This window comes from Pseudorasbora parva, chromosome 3, assembly GCF_024679245.1.
Source record: "Pseudorasbora parva isolate DD20220531a chromosome 3, ASM2467924v1, whole genome shotgun sequence".
Lineage (NCBI taxonomy): Eukaryota > Metazoa > Chordata > Actinopteri > Cypriniformes > Gobionidae > Pseudorasbora > Pseudorasbora parva.
Genome location: NC_090174.1, coordinates 26927174 through 26944795, shown reverse-complemented (window position 1 = coordinate 26944795; position 17622 = coordinate 26927174). Strand labels below are relative to the sequence as shown.

General features: G+C 38.8%; 1 long non-coding RNA gene across 1 annotated transcript; it reads left to right on the top strand.

The window, feature by feature from the left end:
• The first annotated feature begins 1038 nt into the window (after positions 1–1038).
• On the top strand, positions 1039–16483 carry LOC137070798 (uncharacterized). The gene is made up of 4 exons (XR_010904335.1): positions 1039–1409; positions 3063–3109; positions 11338–11505; positions 15940–16483. It is a non-coding gene; the product is annotated as an uncharacterized lncRNA (long non-coding RNA).
• Positions 16484–17622: the final 1139 nt, after the last annotated feature.

The following is a 17622-nucleotide window of genomic DNA, read 5'->3' as shown; positions in this document are numbered from 1 at the left end:
TATATATATATATATATATATATATATATATATATATATATATATATATTTCTGGCTTTTGTATAAAATGTCAAAAAATATCCAGTCCACAATCACTTTTTATATTGAAAATAAGTTATTTTGTGTGTTTTTTTTCCAAAACAGTTTTGAATCTGTTTTTGAAAATAATTTATGAACTTGGCAATATAAGAGTTATAAGAGTGACAATTTAACAAAGACAACAGCTCAACAATAAACAATCAAGTATGTAAACTTGCAACAGAGCACATTTTATATTATTTTACATTTGATTATTTTATTTATTTCTAAAGAATTCTTCAGTAGCCTAAATTGGTGTACTTTAAATGGATAGTTCACCCAAATATGAAAATTCTGTCATCATTTACTCTTCCTCATGATGTTCCAAACCTGTATGAGTTTCTTCATTCTGTTGAACACAAAAGAAGATATTTTGAAGAAAGTTTGTAACCAGGCTGCTTTGGGGGCACCATTTACTTTCAGGGTAGGAATGTGTCTTCATATGTATTCAACATAAAGAAATGCATGCAGGTTTGGAACAACTTGAGGGTGAGGAACTTATGACAGATTTTACATTTTTGGGTGCACTGTCTCTTTAAGCAGTCATTACTGACAAATCTGAAATTCAAAAATGTTTAATTTTCTTTATTCATTTACTATTATGACTATATTATTATGTAATTATTTGTCCCATTTTAATCTAAATATTTTTTAAATGTCAAACTGCTAAATGATAAGTTAATAACATTAATTAGGCTATAATCTATTAATTAACTGGTCTTATGGCTAGAAAAATAAGTCTGCCAAGCTCTGATAATGTATGGAATAATATTTGAATAAATTATCCATAAAAAAACAAAAAAACAAAAACAAACAATAGGCCTACCTTTAGCTCACGGATGAAACTTTGCATGCTTTAAGACAACAGTCTGAGACACTGAAATGCTTGTCTGCAAAGTGTGCAGTTCGCCTTAGGTTCATCGTGAGTTACTGGACAAACTCACTGACACTTTTGTTTCTATACACCCCTATATCTGGAAATTCTCTTGCGTTCAAACCATAAAAAGGTTCAAACGGTGAACGCGAGCTCGACATGTTTAAAAATCCGCGCAGATTTCCAGCGCATGCTCTCTAGACTCCGTCGCTATGGCAGCAAAGCCGCTACGGGACGCGTCGTTTTCCTTGTAAATAAGGGACGATTCCGTATTTCAAGGAACTGGCAACTGTTTAATTGGTTTCGTCCTGGCCGTCGGAATCGATCCATATAGCAGCACGAAGGAGTTCACTAAAATATTGGTGGGGACAATTTTGCCATCTTAAAATATTCATTGGAACTAGTAGGCTATAGCGCCCCCCTAAACCTACGCACATGAAGACCGACATACTCACTGGTAAGATCATTACGTTTTTATTCATTTTTATTGAAGATGATTGTGTTTTGTGTGACATATTTTTGTGACTTATTTTAAGTTTTATTTACGGCCATTTGCGTTGGCTTTTGCTTCACTCATTTGCAGCGATGCGTGTTGCAGCACCATCATATCTATCTGACTACATATAGCCCATAACACACACTCACCATAGGCCGTAAAAAATATGGACGACTCGACATCATCCGATCCGTTTCCACTTGCCAGTTGCCACATTTGAAACTTTCAGGCCATAGATATCCATATAGATATACTAGGACTAGATATCTTACGGTGGAGTCACCATCGTCATCACCGGCGGCCATCTTGTCACAGGCAAGCTTTCTGTCACAATTTAAAAATCAAAACGCGATTTTGTAAGAATTGTAATCAGGCTCTGAACAGATTACCTATTAAAATTTCTTTCAGCCAATAGAATCGCTCTGGGGGTCCTTGCGGCCACAATTTCATAGCGGACAGGATTTGTCATGACACCGGAGTTGCGCAGTAGAGAGCAGGAAGTAGGCCTACAGTCACTATATCTAAAAGCCCGACCACACTCTCGCAGATGCAGAACAATTCATTATGTTGGTGTGAAATAAACAGCTATGGAAATGTAGAAATTAAAGCTAAAGCTCTAATCTGCTCCGAAAAATTCCTGAAAAAGTCTGTTAGTGCCTCAGTGACAACTTAACTCAGAGAAGACGTTGATCTCAGCTGTCAATCATGACGTCACACTCCCCGTTTTATAGCATCAAATAACTAACTAAAACTAAACTTATTTTAAAAACGAACACTTGAAATGAAATTATCGTGATGATAACTGCCTTCACTGACATAAACTAACTTTGGGGGAAAAATATTTGAAGTGTAATTTTATTGTTTAGTTTGCCTCGCGAAAACAGAGGGGCGGCTATGGGACCGGTTACCGGGGGGCGATTGAGGCGCGAAAGCTTCAGTATCTGAGAGGGAGTTTTAACCAGGAGTAAAATTTACACGTGATTTAAACAACCAAATACATTTATATCTGTCCGGTTTCGTCTGAAATGCTTTCATGCCCCTTATGAATTGGTTTGTTTGAGTGATTGATATTAAATCTCAAAAGAATCTCGGGAGGCTTGTTCTAGCAGCTGCACTGAAGAAACGCGCGCTGCTGCTGGCGCAGACTCTATAACCCTGTGCCAGTCATGACAGTCACACAAGCTATTATGGTATCATGTTGTTTTCACCAGCGCAGCACATCTCAGTGTTCCTTTTAATTAATAAGATAAATATAAATCGAAGGAGAAGCCTAAAAAAATGCCCGAAGCCCAGCCCACGTTTTAGGTGTCACGTGAAAATGGGGCCAAACCCTGGCCCTAGCAGGGCTCTACTCTATCCCTCATTCCAGAATAATTATGTGTTTAGGCCAACTAAATCACCAAAAATGGACATAACCAACATGGCTGCCCATTCAAGATGGCAAGGTGTTCAATATGTGCTGCAGTGTTACACTTTATAGAACTTTTCACAGAATGCATATACATTTTACTTGGAATCGACAACTGGGATTTAAGGGATTTTCTATCAGTGCTTTTCTGCTCCTAGTAAAACATTTTACCTGAGACCTGTTTTCTTTTTTTCTTTTTTTACAAGAGTCTTCAATCAATGCTCCTGTCTTGGCTCTAGGCACTTTGGTCAAGGTACTGTGACATTAATTTTGTGAGACTGAACTTTCTGATTAGTAATGTTTTAGCATTGTGATTCAGATTGTGTTGTTCTTTACACACTGCCTCCCATTACTTCTCCTGTACTTGAAAATGTAATCTCAATTTGTCAGATCACTGCCTTGTAGTTTTTGTGTGCTGTGGGAAGGTTGGATCTACATTAAGAAGAGATATGTTTTACAGTAGTTTATCAACACATTTTAAGCATCATAGTTGATTCAGATTAGGATACCAAATACTTGAACAGAACACTTGGTGAATAAGTGTTTAGAAAATTGAAAGCTAATGTGTATATTACCAGATTTTTCTCTTGATGGGAGATGAATGATTTACATTGTTGCCTATAGCCTACTTACAATCATTGGCACAATATATTTAGTTATAAGGCTATGAAAACTACCATGTTTGTAAAAAAAAAAAAAAAACCTGGCTATTTATCTGTTTTTAAGTTATGTTCGTTCGTTATGTTTTACACTGTTCTTATGATGGTTCCTTACATGGATGGTTTGAATTGACCAAATCTTCTTTCCCTGAATCCCTAAACCCAATGCCCATCACAACAAGTCATTTTTACATTATGTTAGCTTTATGTTGTTCATTTCACATTTTATGAAACCATTTTTTTCTATAGTTCATAACTCATTCTAGCTTGTTCATATAGGCTGCAAATTTGATTTGATAGCTGTTCTTATTGTTTTACAGGAGTTTTTGAAATATTGTTCATTATTCTCCATGCCTCCTCCATCTCAATTTTATGTAGTGACTGAGAATGAATTTATGATAGGTAATAATACAAATATAATAATTTGTTACATTTATGTTATACTTAGGTATACTTTAATCACATGATCAGCATACAGTCCTATTCCTCACAATGTTATTGTTTTTATAGGATCATGTCATGTCTGCCATACAGCTGACATCTTTTTTCTTTCTTCTTTATTGTTTGTTTTACTATGAAGCAGAGTCGTGTTTGCTATCACTAGTGTCATCGTTCGCTCAAGCTCATCACTTTGATATTAATAATTAACTGCTGTAAATATTCACCTACACCTGTATTGCCTATTAGTCCACTTCCATTTCATCATACAATATATTGAGAACATTTAAAACGTTGAGATTACAAAATATAAGGTATTCTATTTAGTTTGAGTAATTTACATTTTAAATGGTAAGAACTTGCAGTGTCAGGTTTTGTGATGAGCTGTATATTGGCATGTCATAGAATAATTTTATGGAATCAGTTTTAATCAATCAGATTGTTTTAATTGTTTTAGTTTTATGAATTAAAACGTATATTTATCAGTAGAACCCGAAATATCTCTTTAAACATGTAAGTATGTTGTTTAAGACATTTCTCCCTTTGAACCATTTGGCATTAATATTTCTTTAAAACTGAGTCAAGAAATTCACTTTTAGAGTAGAGCTCAGACTTTTGAGCATACCTGAGCCATTTGGGGCAGGATATTTTTCACCTTGACTAGCAATATATTAGCAATTTTATTATTATTGTTTTTTTTTTTATTATTGTATTATATTTTCATATAAATACTCAAATGTAATTTACCATATATGTTATAAAACAATTGCCATTGACCTTATTTGTTGATAATTTAATAAAAAGAACAGCATAATGTAGATTTTTTGGTACAACTTCTGTGGTGGAAACTTTTGGGTTTTATTTCGCAAAACCTAATGTGATATCTTGGCTCTATTTGGTGTTTTGGAAGATGTTTTGTTTAAGTCACTATTTTGGTTGATTGATGTTACTTTTTTGGTTAGGTTTTATCAATTTATTTAGTATACAAATAGTTTGCAACTTCTTAAGTTAATTTTGAATGGAATAGCTGCTACTTAAGAAAGACTTTTTTTTTTTTAACAGAATCTGGTGCACCAAATGAAAAATGTCCCTTTTTTCCCCACTTCAAGATTTTAAACAGGAATACATAACACACACAGAATATAAAGTAAAAGTAAAAAAAAGAAAAGCTGTTAGCAATTTGAAATTTTACAGTATTTACGTTTAATTTATATCTACCAGGCAGTGAATCCAGTTATTCTTGTAGATTTCTAGATTTCTTGGCATGTATTCTCAGTAGTATATTCATACATATTAAACATTTATATTGTTCATCTTAATTAACAGATTGCATCCTCTCAACAAACATATAATGAGTAATGTAGTGTGGAATTTCATGCATGCTTTGCCAAACATAATTTGGCTGCCAAGTTTGTTTCTATTATATACACAAATATTGGCAAAAGTTCTATACAGTACATATCACTTGCAAATATTTATGTAGCCTATATTTATGTGTCCTTACAGTTGACCCATAATCTGAGACATTGAAATCTGAAATGTTTACATTTCAAAAGAGTAAATACTATATATATATATGTATCCGGGTAACCACATAATATCTGAAGTAAGTGCTTTGTAATTGGCAAGTTCATCTATTTTTATGTAAACTCTGCCATCTACTGGCTGACTCTGTGAATTGTTTTTTTTAGCAGTTGCTTACATTAGAAGCCATTAAACAATTCAATGTCTCTGTGTATTGCTTCACAACTTGACTAAAATACTTAGAAAACAAATGATTACAAAAACCATGTGCTGATGCACAGCCTGTCCTTAAAGGGATAATTCACCCCAAAATGAAAAGTCTGTCATCACTCTCCCTCAAGTTGTTTCAAACCTGCTGTATGAATTTATTTCTTCTGCTGAACAGATTAAGAACATAGTTAACCAGTTGATGGTCCTCATTGACTTCCATAGTATTGAGAAAAAAATAGAAGTCAATGGGCCCATTAGCATGTGGTTACTGAGATTCTTCCAAATATCGGGTTTTGTGTTCAGAAGAGAAAAATTCATAAAGGTTTGGAAGAACTTGGGGGTGATAAAATGATGACAGATGATGTTCATTTTTCGGTGAACTATCTCTTTAAGGTTCACATTTAGTCTATCAGCTCTCTGTTGAGCCAAATGGATAATGCTCTGTCAATACTCTGTATTTTGTCCTTCCAAATGTTTCCTGAAGTCTAGCTAAATACCTGACTACAGTGTTTTAAAAAGTCTCAAACCTTTTCACAGTTAATAAGCTGCAGATCAATAGCTGCCCTTGACATCGAAAACCATTTAAATATATGTTAATATCCCACTTTAAGCTATTTGCAGGATTAAACAAACCCTAGTTGCTTCTGCCGCCGTCCCTCTCCACATTTGAACAAGGACTGTTTTTGGAACAGAGCTCAAGGGGTGTGGTTTGAGCTATCTCCCAACTCACAGCCGGCAAGTACCCATGACAACTATTTGAGCCTGCTGGCAACTCACTGTCTTCACATGTTGGGGTTGCCATAGCAACTCCCCGCGGGACTCCCCCTAGATCGACAGGAGGGGCGTCCAGTTGACTAACCCGTTCTTCATCAGAGAGCTGGAGGGAAAAGCACTGTTGTGGATCTGAGAAACCAAAACCTCAAGAGGTCTACGCTTACAGGCCTAACACTGACTCACCCAAATAAGCAGAGAGAACAACCAAACAATGGCACTCCAATGTTATGAGCTGGTGAATGAGCTTGTTGATATTGCGTTATATGAAACATCATTACAATTATGTACGTCATTTTAAAGTGCTCATAATTATGTGTTCCTAAATGTGTGTGTGTGTGGAGGGGGGGGGGGGGGTGGTCAAAAAACAATGTACAGTAAAAGATACCCTTTAGATTTAGTCATAGGGTTTTACAACTAAATAATACAGTGATATTCATCATGATCAAGCTGTCATAACAGTGCAAAACGAATCCAAATCATATAGTGACAGATCGACTCTGTAGCTAAAAATGAGATCACATCTCTGCCTTCCAACAGTTCAAGTATAGAATACGCCGGGAAAAAAACACCCTGAGCTTCATTAAGCAATCTTTACACCTTCCCTACAGATGTCTCACATTAACTACACTTAGATTAAGACGGTGGTTATTAGGGCCTTTAAAATGGCAGTCATTTCTCTATTTGTGCGGATTTTGAAGCATTTTCAGACATCTAAATACTTAATTACCATAAAAAAGTGCATTTCAAAGTCCTTTAAAAAAAAAAAAATTTTTTTTAAAAAGTGCACACTGCATTTGTCCAATATCTGACTGCTCGGATAAGATATGGTGGGGTAGGAAAACACACAAACCTGAAATAACATTTGAAGTACAGGCTCTTTTTTTAGAACATTTATTTAGAAAAAAAAAAAAAAAAGCATAAGAACTTCTCACAGAAAACATATGCCGTTAGGTGCCAATGTACGTGTTGAAAAGTTGTATTAATCCATAAAATGCATTTTTTGTTCATAATATAAAAAGTGACAAGGCCTTTTGTTGGCAATATGAAAGTCAATTGGATAAAACGATCTATGCTAATGCAAATGTATAATTTCAGTTTTCTTTACTTGCAAATCGTGCATTACTACAACAACTATTACTAGAGAACGATTACTAATCAAATCAGACTATGATTGGTACAGCACTTGCAGTGGTCACCTTTGGATAAGAAATCCACTGTTTTAAACATTTTCTGAACAAACCAAACAACCAAAATGTGGAAATTCTTGTTTAAAAAAACAAAACAAAAACGCTCATTTATGGAATTCACTGAAGCACCCTCCTCTGCACAGATGCACGTTGCAGATCTTACAGCCGAACACGCTCTCGTGTCTCAGGCCTTTGTTTGTGCAGTTCCGACAGCGCCGGGAGCGTTCTGACATGCGCTCGAGGCGGTGGCCGTACTCCAAGGGCGAGTCTGCGTGCCGTTTACGGGCCGCCCGCTCCATGCCCCTTGCCCCCTGGTAGTCACCAATCAGCTGCTGCGCCAGACGAATGCGGAAATGGCGCTGTGTAAACTGTTTGCCATTAAAACCTGCTGGTGGCGACCCTCCTCGGCTCTCGCGCAAAACCACGTATGCGTTGACGATGCAGAGGTTTACGTAGAACCACACAAAATAACGCCACCATTTTTTGCACGGCCTCCCGACCTGGTAGCACTCCCGTAGCTGGTCGCACAGGTCAACCCCCCTCATGTTCTCCTGGTATAAAAGCAGAGGAAGCGGACGAGGTATCCCAAGCCCCGCCAGTCCGCAGTCTCCGTCGCTCGCGTCTCCGTCCCGCTTACCCGGCCCGATGCCCACGATGCCAGGCGCAGAGTTAGAAGACACGCAGCTAACCATTTTGGCATCCCTTGTGACAGTGGCCACCAGGTTGCCGTGTTGACACTGATAGAACTCGCCCGGTGCTAACTTTCCAACGTTGCGAGGTTTAAGGGCGTCAGGATAACCGCTGCGGGACGGGTTGGTGGGGCCGCAGGCATAAAGCCCTTGGTGCAGCAGGTTCTGCAACAGGGGCACCGACGTGAAGAAGCTGTCCATGAAAATATGGTGGTGTCTGCCCTCAAGCCCCCGCACCAGGGACGTCACCGCCTTGTGGCCCACCGCAGCAGCTGCCAGATCGTTGCTCGGCTTACCGACATAAATACGAGTGCGGTGACAGTAGCCCGAGCGAGAGTCACAAAGCATCCACACCTTCAGCCCCTTCCGCAAAGGCTTCGACGGCATGTACTGCGTTGGCGAAAAGCGGCCCTTTGAGGCAATAGCACACTCATCAATAGTCAAACAGCGGTTAGGCAGGTAGGAGTCCCACATGGTGTTTCCGACCATATCCAGCAGGGGGCGTATTTTGTAAAGTCCATCATAGCCCAGCTCACCTTTGGATGGCTCTGACTCACGGTCGCACAAGTGCAGGTTTTGGTTGAGTTTTTCGAAGCGCCGGGCGGTCATTGTTTTCTTAAAGCCAGCATTCCCTATGAAAATGTCACTGGCCCAGTACATGCCATAATCTGGCAGCTGATTGATGCCCATGAGGATGTTAAGGCCAACATATGCCCTCATTTCTCTAATGTCAGTGGGGTGCCAGTGCGTGTCTGATCTACCGCTTCTCCGTTGCCGGTAGAGGGCGTAGTTATTTGTTTGTTCTACCATGTGTTCAAACAATGAATCTGGGAAGAGCAACCGGAAATAGTCTAAAGTGTCAGCATCATCCCCTAGCGAGTGCTGAGGGCCACTGTCAGCGGTGAAAGGCTCAATTGATATTACCTGGTCAGGCTCTCCCCAGAAATCCTGAGAAGTGCACTCGTCGTCCAAAACATCATATGTGCTGAATAAAGCTGGGTGTTCCTCCTCTTCTAGATCGGAAAAATCGATGTCTGAGTCAGTCGAAGAGGTTTCAGAGCAGTTATTGGAAGTCGCAAAATAGGAGTCTTCCTCGTAGTCCTCGTGCTTGATCCCATTTCCAGTGACTAAAATGATATTGCAGCCGCCTCCCGCGATGTAGCTGGCGGAGTCCGCAGTCTCTTCTGCCTCTGCCGACGCCGCTGCCGCCGCCGTGCTCTCCAGCTCAGACTCCCCCTTGTTCTCCTGCAGTTCCTCGTCTTCCTCGTCCGACTCGGACTTTCTGAAAGGAATCTCGAACCACTTCACATCGACGGGCAGATTTAATGGGCAGTCCTCGCTGTCGGAGAGCGCGTTCGTTTCTGTGTCAGTGCTAGTTTCCAAAATAGTAAAAAGCTCTCCTCTTTTTCTTGCCGCCATGTCGGGGTATTGAACTGCCCCTGCATGAGTCCTTTATTTATTTTAGCGGGGTAAATATTCGTCAAAACTAATCGCAAATGCAAAAGCAACAGAAACGGTCTCGCATGTGCGCCTGGGAAACTCATGGGTGTCTAAATCGGGCTGTTTTGAAGGATAGTTTCTCATGGTTTCCGCTCTTGCTTTGGTACGCTTTGTAGCGCAGTGTGGCCGCAGACGTCAGAAGCTGCTCGCATGTCCTGCTTTGTAAGGGCGTTTTGCGACTGCAGCTGGTGGGGTTGCTGCTAGTTCGCTGGGCTGCCAGATGGCCGCTTGCTGTTGTAATGCCCGTTGGCACTTGCCACTGCCCAAGAGCACCGAAGAGACGGCAGATAAAAAGTTTAGGACAATAAATGTGCCTGCAAAAAGTGGCAAAAGTACCATGGTACTGCGATGTGTGTTTTTTGGACATGTGCCATGGTGGTATTATGTCTTTTTGGACCTATATCAGCTAGGGTTACCTCTATCGTGGTACATACCATGGTATTCTTAAAATTTACATATTGAGTAGGCTACTATACACTCACCATCACTGTACCGTTGCCATAGTAGGCTTTTTATTCTAAGGGTAATATTAAAATGAACCATTTTAAAGTAATTTTCATTTTTAAACAGTTATGATGTTTAATAGTAGTGTCATATCTGCCGTTTTTGTTGTCTATTCCAGATTTAAGTTGGCTATGATAGTGACAAATAACACATGCCAAGATAAATTATATACCTGCATCGACAGACTTTTTTTCCCCTCAGCAAATATTTTATGAATGGTGCGTCCAGATAGCCTACACACCTTGAGCTATTTCAGCACAGTAATATTTTTTTGCAAAGGCAGGTTGTTTTTACAAGGGGAAAAAAGGTGCTCTCTTTAACCCTTTAACTCATAGTAGACATATAGTTTTTTTTTCTTGTTGTTTGGGTGGGTCTTCAACTTTTTTCACATTGAAGGAAGCATCCTGTTTTTGTAGATAATTAATCTGCACAATACCCAGTTCAGGTTTTTATTTTATTTTTTTATTTTTTTACTTAAGACTGATATCCTAAATATGAGGGACTCCAGGACACAATGGGTTCATGCACTTGAACAAATTTAAGCAAAAATTCAAAACCACCACTGCTATAAATACATTTGGGTGAAATTATGAGTATTCTTATGAAATAGAAAATTATTTAATTTAGGTTATATATTGCAAATAGCCTATCTATTTCAGTATAATTTAATTGTGTAATTCAAATAACTTAATTCAGTCTTTTTAAAATGCTAGTCATTGTGGCATTGTCGGAAAGATCGTACAAAGACAAAGCATGCCCAAATCAATATTTAGCATCATATTATGTTTGTTAAGATGTCATATTATCTGGTGATGCCAGATCTTGTAATTTCCCACAATCCAATGTGGTTCGATGGCTGGTGGAAAAGATCAGAAGGGAAGTTTGAAAGAAGAAAATTAATTTCTAAATATTGATAAAAAAGTTGAAATGCATGACTGCATTTCCTTTACATTGTCATCTGTTTAGACTAAATATATCTTTGTTCTGAATTATTAGATATGATGTAATGATGCCTGGAAGTCTGTCTGAAACCAATATCCTTATACCTCCATACACAAACCACTGTTATTGACTGACCAAGCAGCAAAGCAGCTGGCGTCGCTTACAGATACTGGAATGTCAATTCTTCTTCATTGGTCTTCATTGATCTCAACCTGTCTCGAGGTCAGTCATTTTTTCATTAAAGCTCAGAATGAAAAACGTTCAAGAATCTGTTATTTCACTTACTAAAATAGCTTTTTTTTTTCTTTAGGTATTTATGGTTGTGACTGTTAAAGGGTTAAAAAATAACTTTAAATAGCTTAGCCAAATGGCTGGAATAGGTTAGAAGAATAATAACAATCCAAAATTATATGATATATTATAATGTCAGCGTCTTGTTTCAGTGTGTTTGATAAACACTAAACCCCTTTATGTCTTAATTATACTGACCTTTCCTCCACTGTAGGCTTAATATATAACTTTCTTTATGCATGAGGTATTGCTCTTTTGAAATTGAAGTGACAACCGGAACTTGAAACGAAGCTTGAAAAGAAACAGAAGTGCACTGTAAAAAACTCCTCTCTCCAGCATAAGCCCTAGAGAACTAGGCTGCTGCAGTCCCCGTGGAGACTCTATTGGCAGGGTGGAGAGACAGTGACCAATAGGGGCACAGAGCACATGAATGGGTGGAGAGAGGAAGGGGAGGGTGTTCATGCTGGTTAGGACAGAGTTGAAGAATATTAGAGTTAGAGACTATTCTTGTTTTTTCTATTATATGGAATATTGTATTATTATAAATTATTTATCTGTTCACATCATTATATATATGTGAACTATATAGTTCACACACCCTTAATCTTTAATCTTAATAACTTCACCTCTCCTCTTGCAAAAACATCTCTTCTCTGATGACGTGTTCCTTGGTACAGGTATGGCATTTGTGGGCCAACCGGCATCACACTGGTTCCCTCGGTAAACACCCAATAGGATTTTCCCATAGGATTATCGCAAAAAACATGCTTTGTGATCAACAAAAGTTTACGATACTTCCAAGTTTTGTCCATCAAGATAATTATCATCACAATTTTTATTTATTTTGAAATGCAGTGGCCAGAACTAAAAAGCTAGAATGGATTACATAACGGTCACTCGTCATAACGTCTTCATCACTAAGCTTCCGACAACTCTTTCAGTTTTTCCTCAACACATTTTCCCAGAATGTTTGAGTTTAAATAGTTTATAAGAGCACTTTTATGAGCATAATGAGGCTATAAAAGCCGACTGAGTTTACCTTTTTGGCGTGATGACGTTTAATCTCCTCGACAGCCTCCGTAGTCTCATTTAGCTATACTATAGCACACAGCTTTAAAAAATCACAAGTGGGGTAGAACTGATTTATTTTAAAGTGTCTTGAGCCTGATTCACAAGAAACCTTATTTTAGCCATATATATATATATATATATATATATATATATATACTATTCAAAAAACCCATTGACTTTTGGATGTTAATAAGAATAATGCTAATTATGATAATAATAATAATAATAATAATAATGTTTTATTTATGTAGCACATTTCATAATGATGTAGCACATCCCAAGCTCAAGGTTGCTGTACAAGAAAATAACACAAACACAGCATCAATATAATACATTGATATACATATACACACAAATATACAGTAAAAAAAATAGTGTTAGCAGAACACTAACCAGAGGAGGGTTGGAAATACTGTAAGATGACTAAATATGTTTTTAGTTGATATTTGAATGAAGATATAGTAAAAGTGTCACACAGAGTAAGAGTAAGAGAATTCCAGAGTTTCAGAGGCACAGCACTGACTGATCTGACACCCATAGCTGAAAGACGGAGATGAGGTACAGTAAGCAGTTTTAAGTCAGATGACCGGAGAGAATGAGGAGGAGAATAGCAGTGTGGAAGTTCAGATAAATAATGGGAAACAAGTCCATGAAGACATTTATAAGTTATGTTAACAATATCATTTTATATTGAATGCAGACGGAAAGAGTTAGCCAGTGTAGATTATAGAGCAAAGGGCTAATGTGATCAGATTTCTTGACTTGATTGATGACTCTGTCAGCAAAATTTTGTATGTACTGTAATCTATAGTGATTGTTCTAGCGGGAAGCCCAATAAGAATTGAATTACAGTAGTCGAGACGAGAGGTTATTAAAGCATTAATTAGAGTTTTGATATCTTTAGTGTTGAGAGCAGGTCGCAGTCGGGCAGTTATATGAAGGTGCTAGAGTGCAATCTTGGTAATAGAATTTATATGAGCTTGAAATGTAAGCGAAAAGTCAAAAGTTAACCCCAGATTTTTAACAGTCTGAGATGGAATTAATGTGGCTCCATCAATAGGTGGTAGACTCAATTCAGAATTTTTCGAAAGGAATGGTGGACCAAAAACAGTAACCTCAGTTTTATTGTTATTAAATTTAAAGTTTCTATGTAACCAGATTGGAACCGGAAGTGCTAAAATGCTAACTTGCTTCTGCGTTTTGGCCTACAAAATGAGGTCATACCTGCTCCGCTCTATAGGGGGTCGCACACCCGACACGAATCTCAGCGGTGCACCTCAGGTATCTCACATTATATACGAGATATATATAAGAGCTGCACGATGGTAGCACAGGGTGAAATCAGTATGTACATTGACGATTTGAGGGAAATATAATATAAAGTTCTGTTCTGTCAACACTGCACTGGCTCCCTATTGGGGGGGGGGGGGGGGGGGGGGACACTCAGTTTCAGTCAATCTCATGTCAATTTTGAGTACCTATAGAGTAAGTACAGGATTGTACTTTCCTGTAGCTCAAACAGTAGAGCATGGCGCTAGCAACGCCAAGGTAATGGGTTTGATTCCCAGGGAAAGCAAGAATTGACAAAAATGTAAAAAATGTGTACCTTGAATGCAATGTAAGTAGCTTTGGAAAAAAAGCGTCTGCCAAATGCATAAATGTAAATGTATTGCATCCTTCATATCTCCGAAAAGTATTTAGGTTTATTATATTTATAAAAGAAATATAGGCTGTACCGAGTCTTTCCGGAAAAAAAACGAGTGCCTGGAGGCGTATCGTGTGGGCGGAGCTAAAGAATGACGAGCTCACAAAGCGGTGACGTCCTCAAGCGTGGAGAAACCCATCGCTATCAAGCTCAGCTAATAGATATATGATCCAGAATCAAATTCGGAGGCTGAAATAAATTGAACTGGAGAAACAGCAACAGCAGGACGTCCGTCTCTGTGGTATGTACTGTATTTAGTGGCCTGTCAACATTTGTGTGTGTTTACTCGCAGTTTATGAGGACATGATTCGGTTTATGGACTATTGTATGCGACTAAACATTAGCAGTAGGAAGCAAAACGGTTTTTCACGTCAGACTAGTGTAACGGAACAACAATGGAGTAACCGTTACTGATCGTGTCGTTTACTGATGTTTACTCACGCGACGAGCCAACAGCACAGACATTTGAAGCAGTTTTACTTTTGCTTCCAAAGCAGGACCGAACCTTTATCACTGGGACCGCTCCGTCAAAAACACACTTCTTTGGTATGATTTGGTAAAGTCCTGACAGCAGTGACCGTGGAGATCCACTTTTGCGACCCGACTGAAGCGTTTTTGTGAAGCTTCCCAAAATTTCTGCGTTCAAATCGGGTCAAATGCAGCGCTGCCTTCCCAGAATGCTGTGCTGAAGTGTTGAAGTCGCTTGATGTCACCCATAGCAATAAAGTGGAGTGCAGCGTGACAGAAGTGTTCACGGACGACTGGATCTGCACCTGAGCGAGTGCTTACGCCCGTGCATTTCCTCTCTCGCTCTAGTCACACGCGCGCGCGCACCCTACCGAGAGCCCGTACGGCCCATACAAGGACCTTCCGTTCTATTAACGTCAAGTCGAGCCATACTCGAAAAAAACTCTCCGAAACTTGTGAGAAACCGGAAGGAGTATTTTTGACACAGAAATACTCCATCAAACGTCCAACATTAGTTTTTGAAACTTTGTCTATGATTAGGATGGGAATCCAAGTCTTTAACAGTGTAAAAAGCTCAGTATGTATGAAACAGCATTTCACACCCCCCACCCCCCCCCCCTTAAACATTGAATACATTTTAAAATTTTGCTTATTACTTAAAAAGCATTAAATGGTTTAGCTCCCCAGTACTTAAGCGAGCTCTTAACACATTATACTCCATCATGTCTATTGCGGTCTCAAAACTCTGGCCAGTTGATAATACCTACAATATCTAAATCAACCGCAGGTGGTCGATACTTTTCCTATTTAGCACCTAAACTCTGAAACAGTCTTCCTAGCATTGTTCAGGAGGCAGACACACTCTGTCAGTTTAAATCAAGACTAAAATCACATCTCTACTATGGCATACACATAGAACATTTTCTTTTTTTTTTCATTATTCAAATCAATTGATTGATTGATGACTGATTGTTAGGCTGCATGAACTAGGTCAGCCGGAACCGGGAACACTTACCATAACACCTGATGTACTTGTTACATCATAAAAAGAGTGTTTTTATGATGTAACAATGTTACATTATAAAACACACACTAATGTTAGTCTCTCTGTTTATCCCAAGGTTTACTGCAGTCGGCCGGATCCAGGCCGTGTCCGGATCGGATGGTGGACCTGTGCCTGGACATGACCAGCTCATCCTGGAGTGTCTGCTGAGCCGTGTCAATTGGTGTCTCCTCTGAATTTGTCTCACCGGCACGTCATCCTCAATAAACCCGTTTCCGGTGCAATAACTCCGATCTTTCAAGTATTCAAACTCTTGTGTAATCGACGCGCCATCCTAAATGAACCCGTCTCTTGCGTGATACCCTGAAATTTCAAATATTCCTATCTAATATGATTTATGACTTGCAGGGTTGCCAGAATAATAATTATACACTGTTTAATAATAGGCCAGAGGAGAACTGGCACCCCGACTGAGTCTGGTTTCTCCCAAGGTTTATTTTTCTCCATCATGCCCTGATGGAGTTTTGGTTCCTTGCCACTGTCGCCTTTGGCTTTGCTTGCTCAGTTAGGGAGACAAAAATTATGATCCAAGTTATTCAACTAAATATACAAATTAAATGTATTAATTAGGTCAAATTTAATGTAATAATCATCATTGTAAAAGTGCTATATAAATAAAATTGATTGATTGATTGATTGATTATTGTTTGAGAAGCCGTTTCACTCGGATGTACATCACAACAGGGGAAGAAAAGTCTTTCCCAACTTCTGTTTGATGCCGACTTTAATTTGGAAGTGTAACCTCTTACAAATCTAGCAATTTCATCATCTATGTTGTTGCCATAACTGATCATATTTAATTGCTATTATTTTCAGACATCCACCCTTTTGCATGTTCCCATATTCGCAAGCATTTTGCATCCAAAGGACAAAAGAAGGTCTATACTCTTCTTCTGGTGACTCTTGATCACTCCGACTGTGCCAATACAAGAACCTTCCTGGCAGTGACCTTCCCATGGCACTTTTACAATAGCAGCAGATGCATCCTGGTCCCTGTGAGCGGCGTACGCCTCACTCTCTGCATGGGCGTAAAACATGCTGAGGCCCTTTCTCTGCATCAGACAAATGCCCCCTCTCGCCAGACACAAAAATGCCAAACTGCATTGGATAGCGCACTGTGTCCGGCTTAGCTCGCTTGTCACTGACTAGTATGTCTTCCCTGAAGAAAAATGTGGTGCCTGCAGTTTAGCCATATGGAATGAAAATAAGAACAAATGTAGATAAAGTAAGATGAATGTTTTGTTTTCTAATCCTCGTGTGAAGTTGTATAGTGATATAAATGACCCACTGGGTTTTGGGACTCTTTTTTTAGGCCCATTCTTATTCTCTAGAGATATAAGCCTGCTCTAAAATAGGACTAAATACCCATGAGATTTACACAGGCTCTGCCAGAGAATCCCTTACACTTAATTACATCAGTGTTCCTTCACTATCTGTTTCATGTTCCAGCTGAGGACTTGAGCAAGCAAGACCAGAGATTTGCATACCCACTCTTCCCTGCAGTGCTGAACAGCACTGTGTATGTCAGCATTAAATGTTCACCTTTTATTAACCACCAGAATGATTGAGATACTCTGAGGTCAGGTTTATTATTTAAAACAACGTGCTTCTTTTCAGTGTATCTTTTAGATTGATTCAGTCAATTTTTGTGTGTCACGTCTTGTTTACTATCTTTGTGGGGACTCTCCACAGACTTCATGATAAACTGTACAAACATTCTGTTCCCTTAAACAAACCCTGC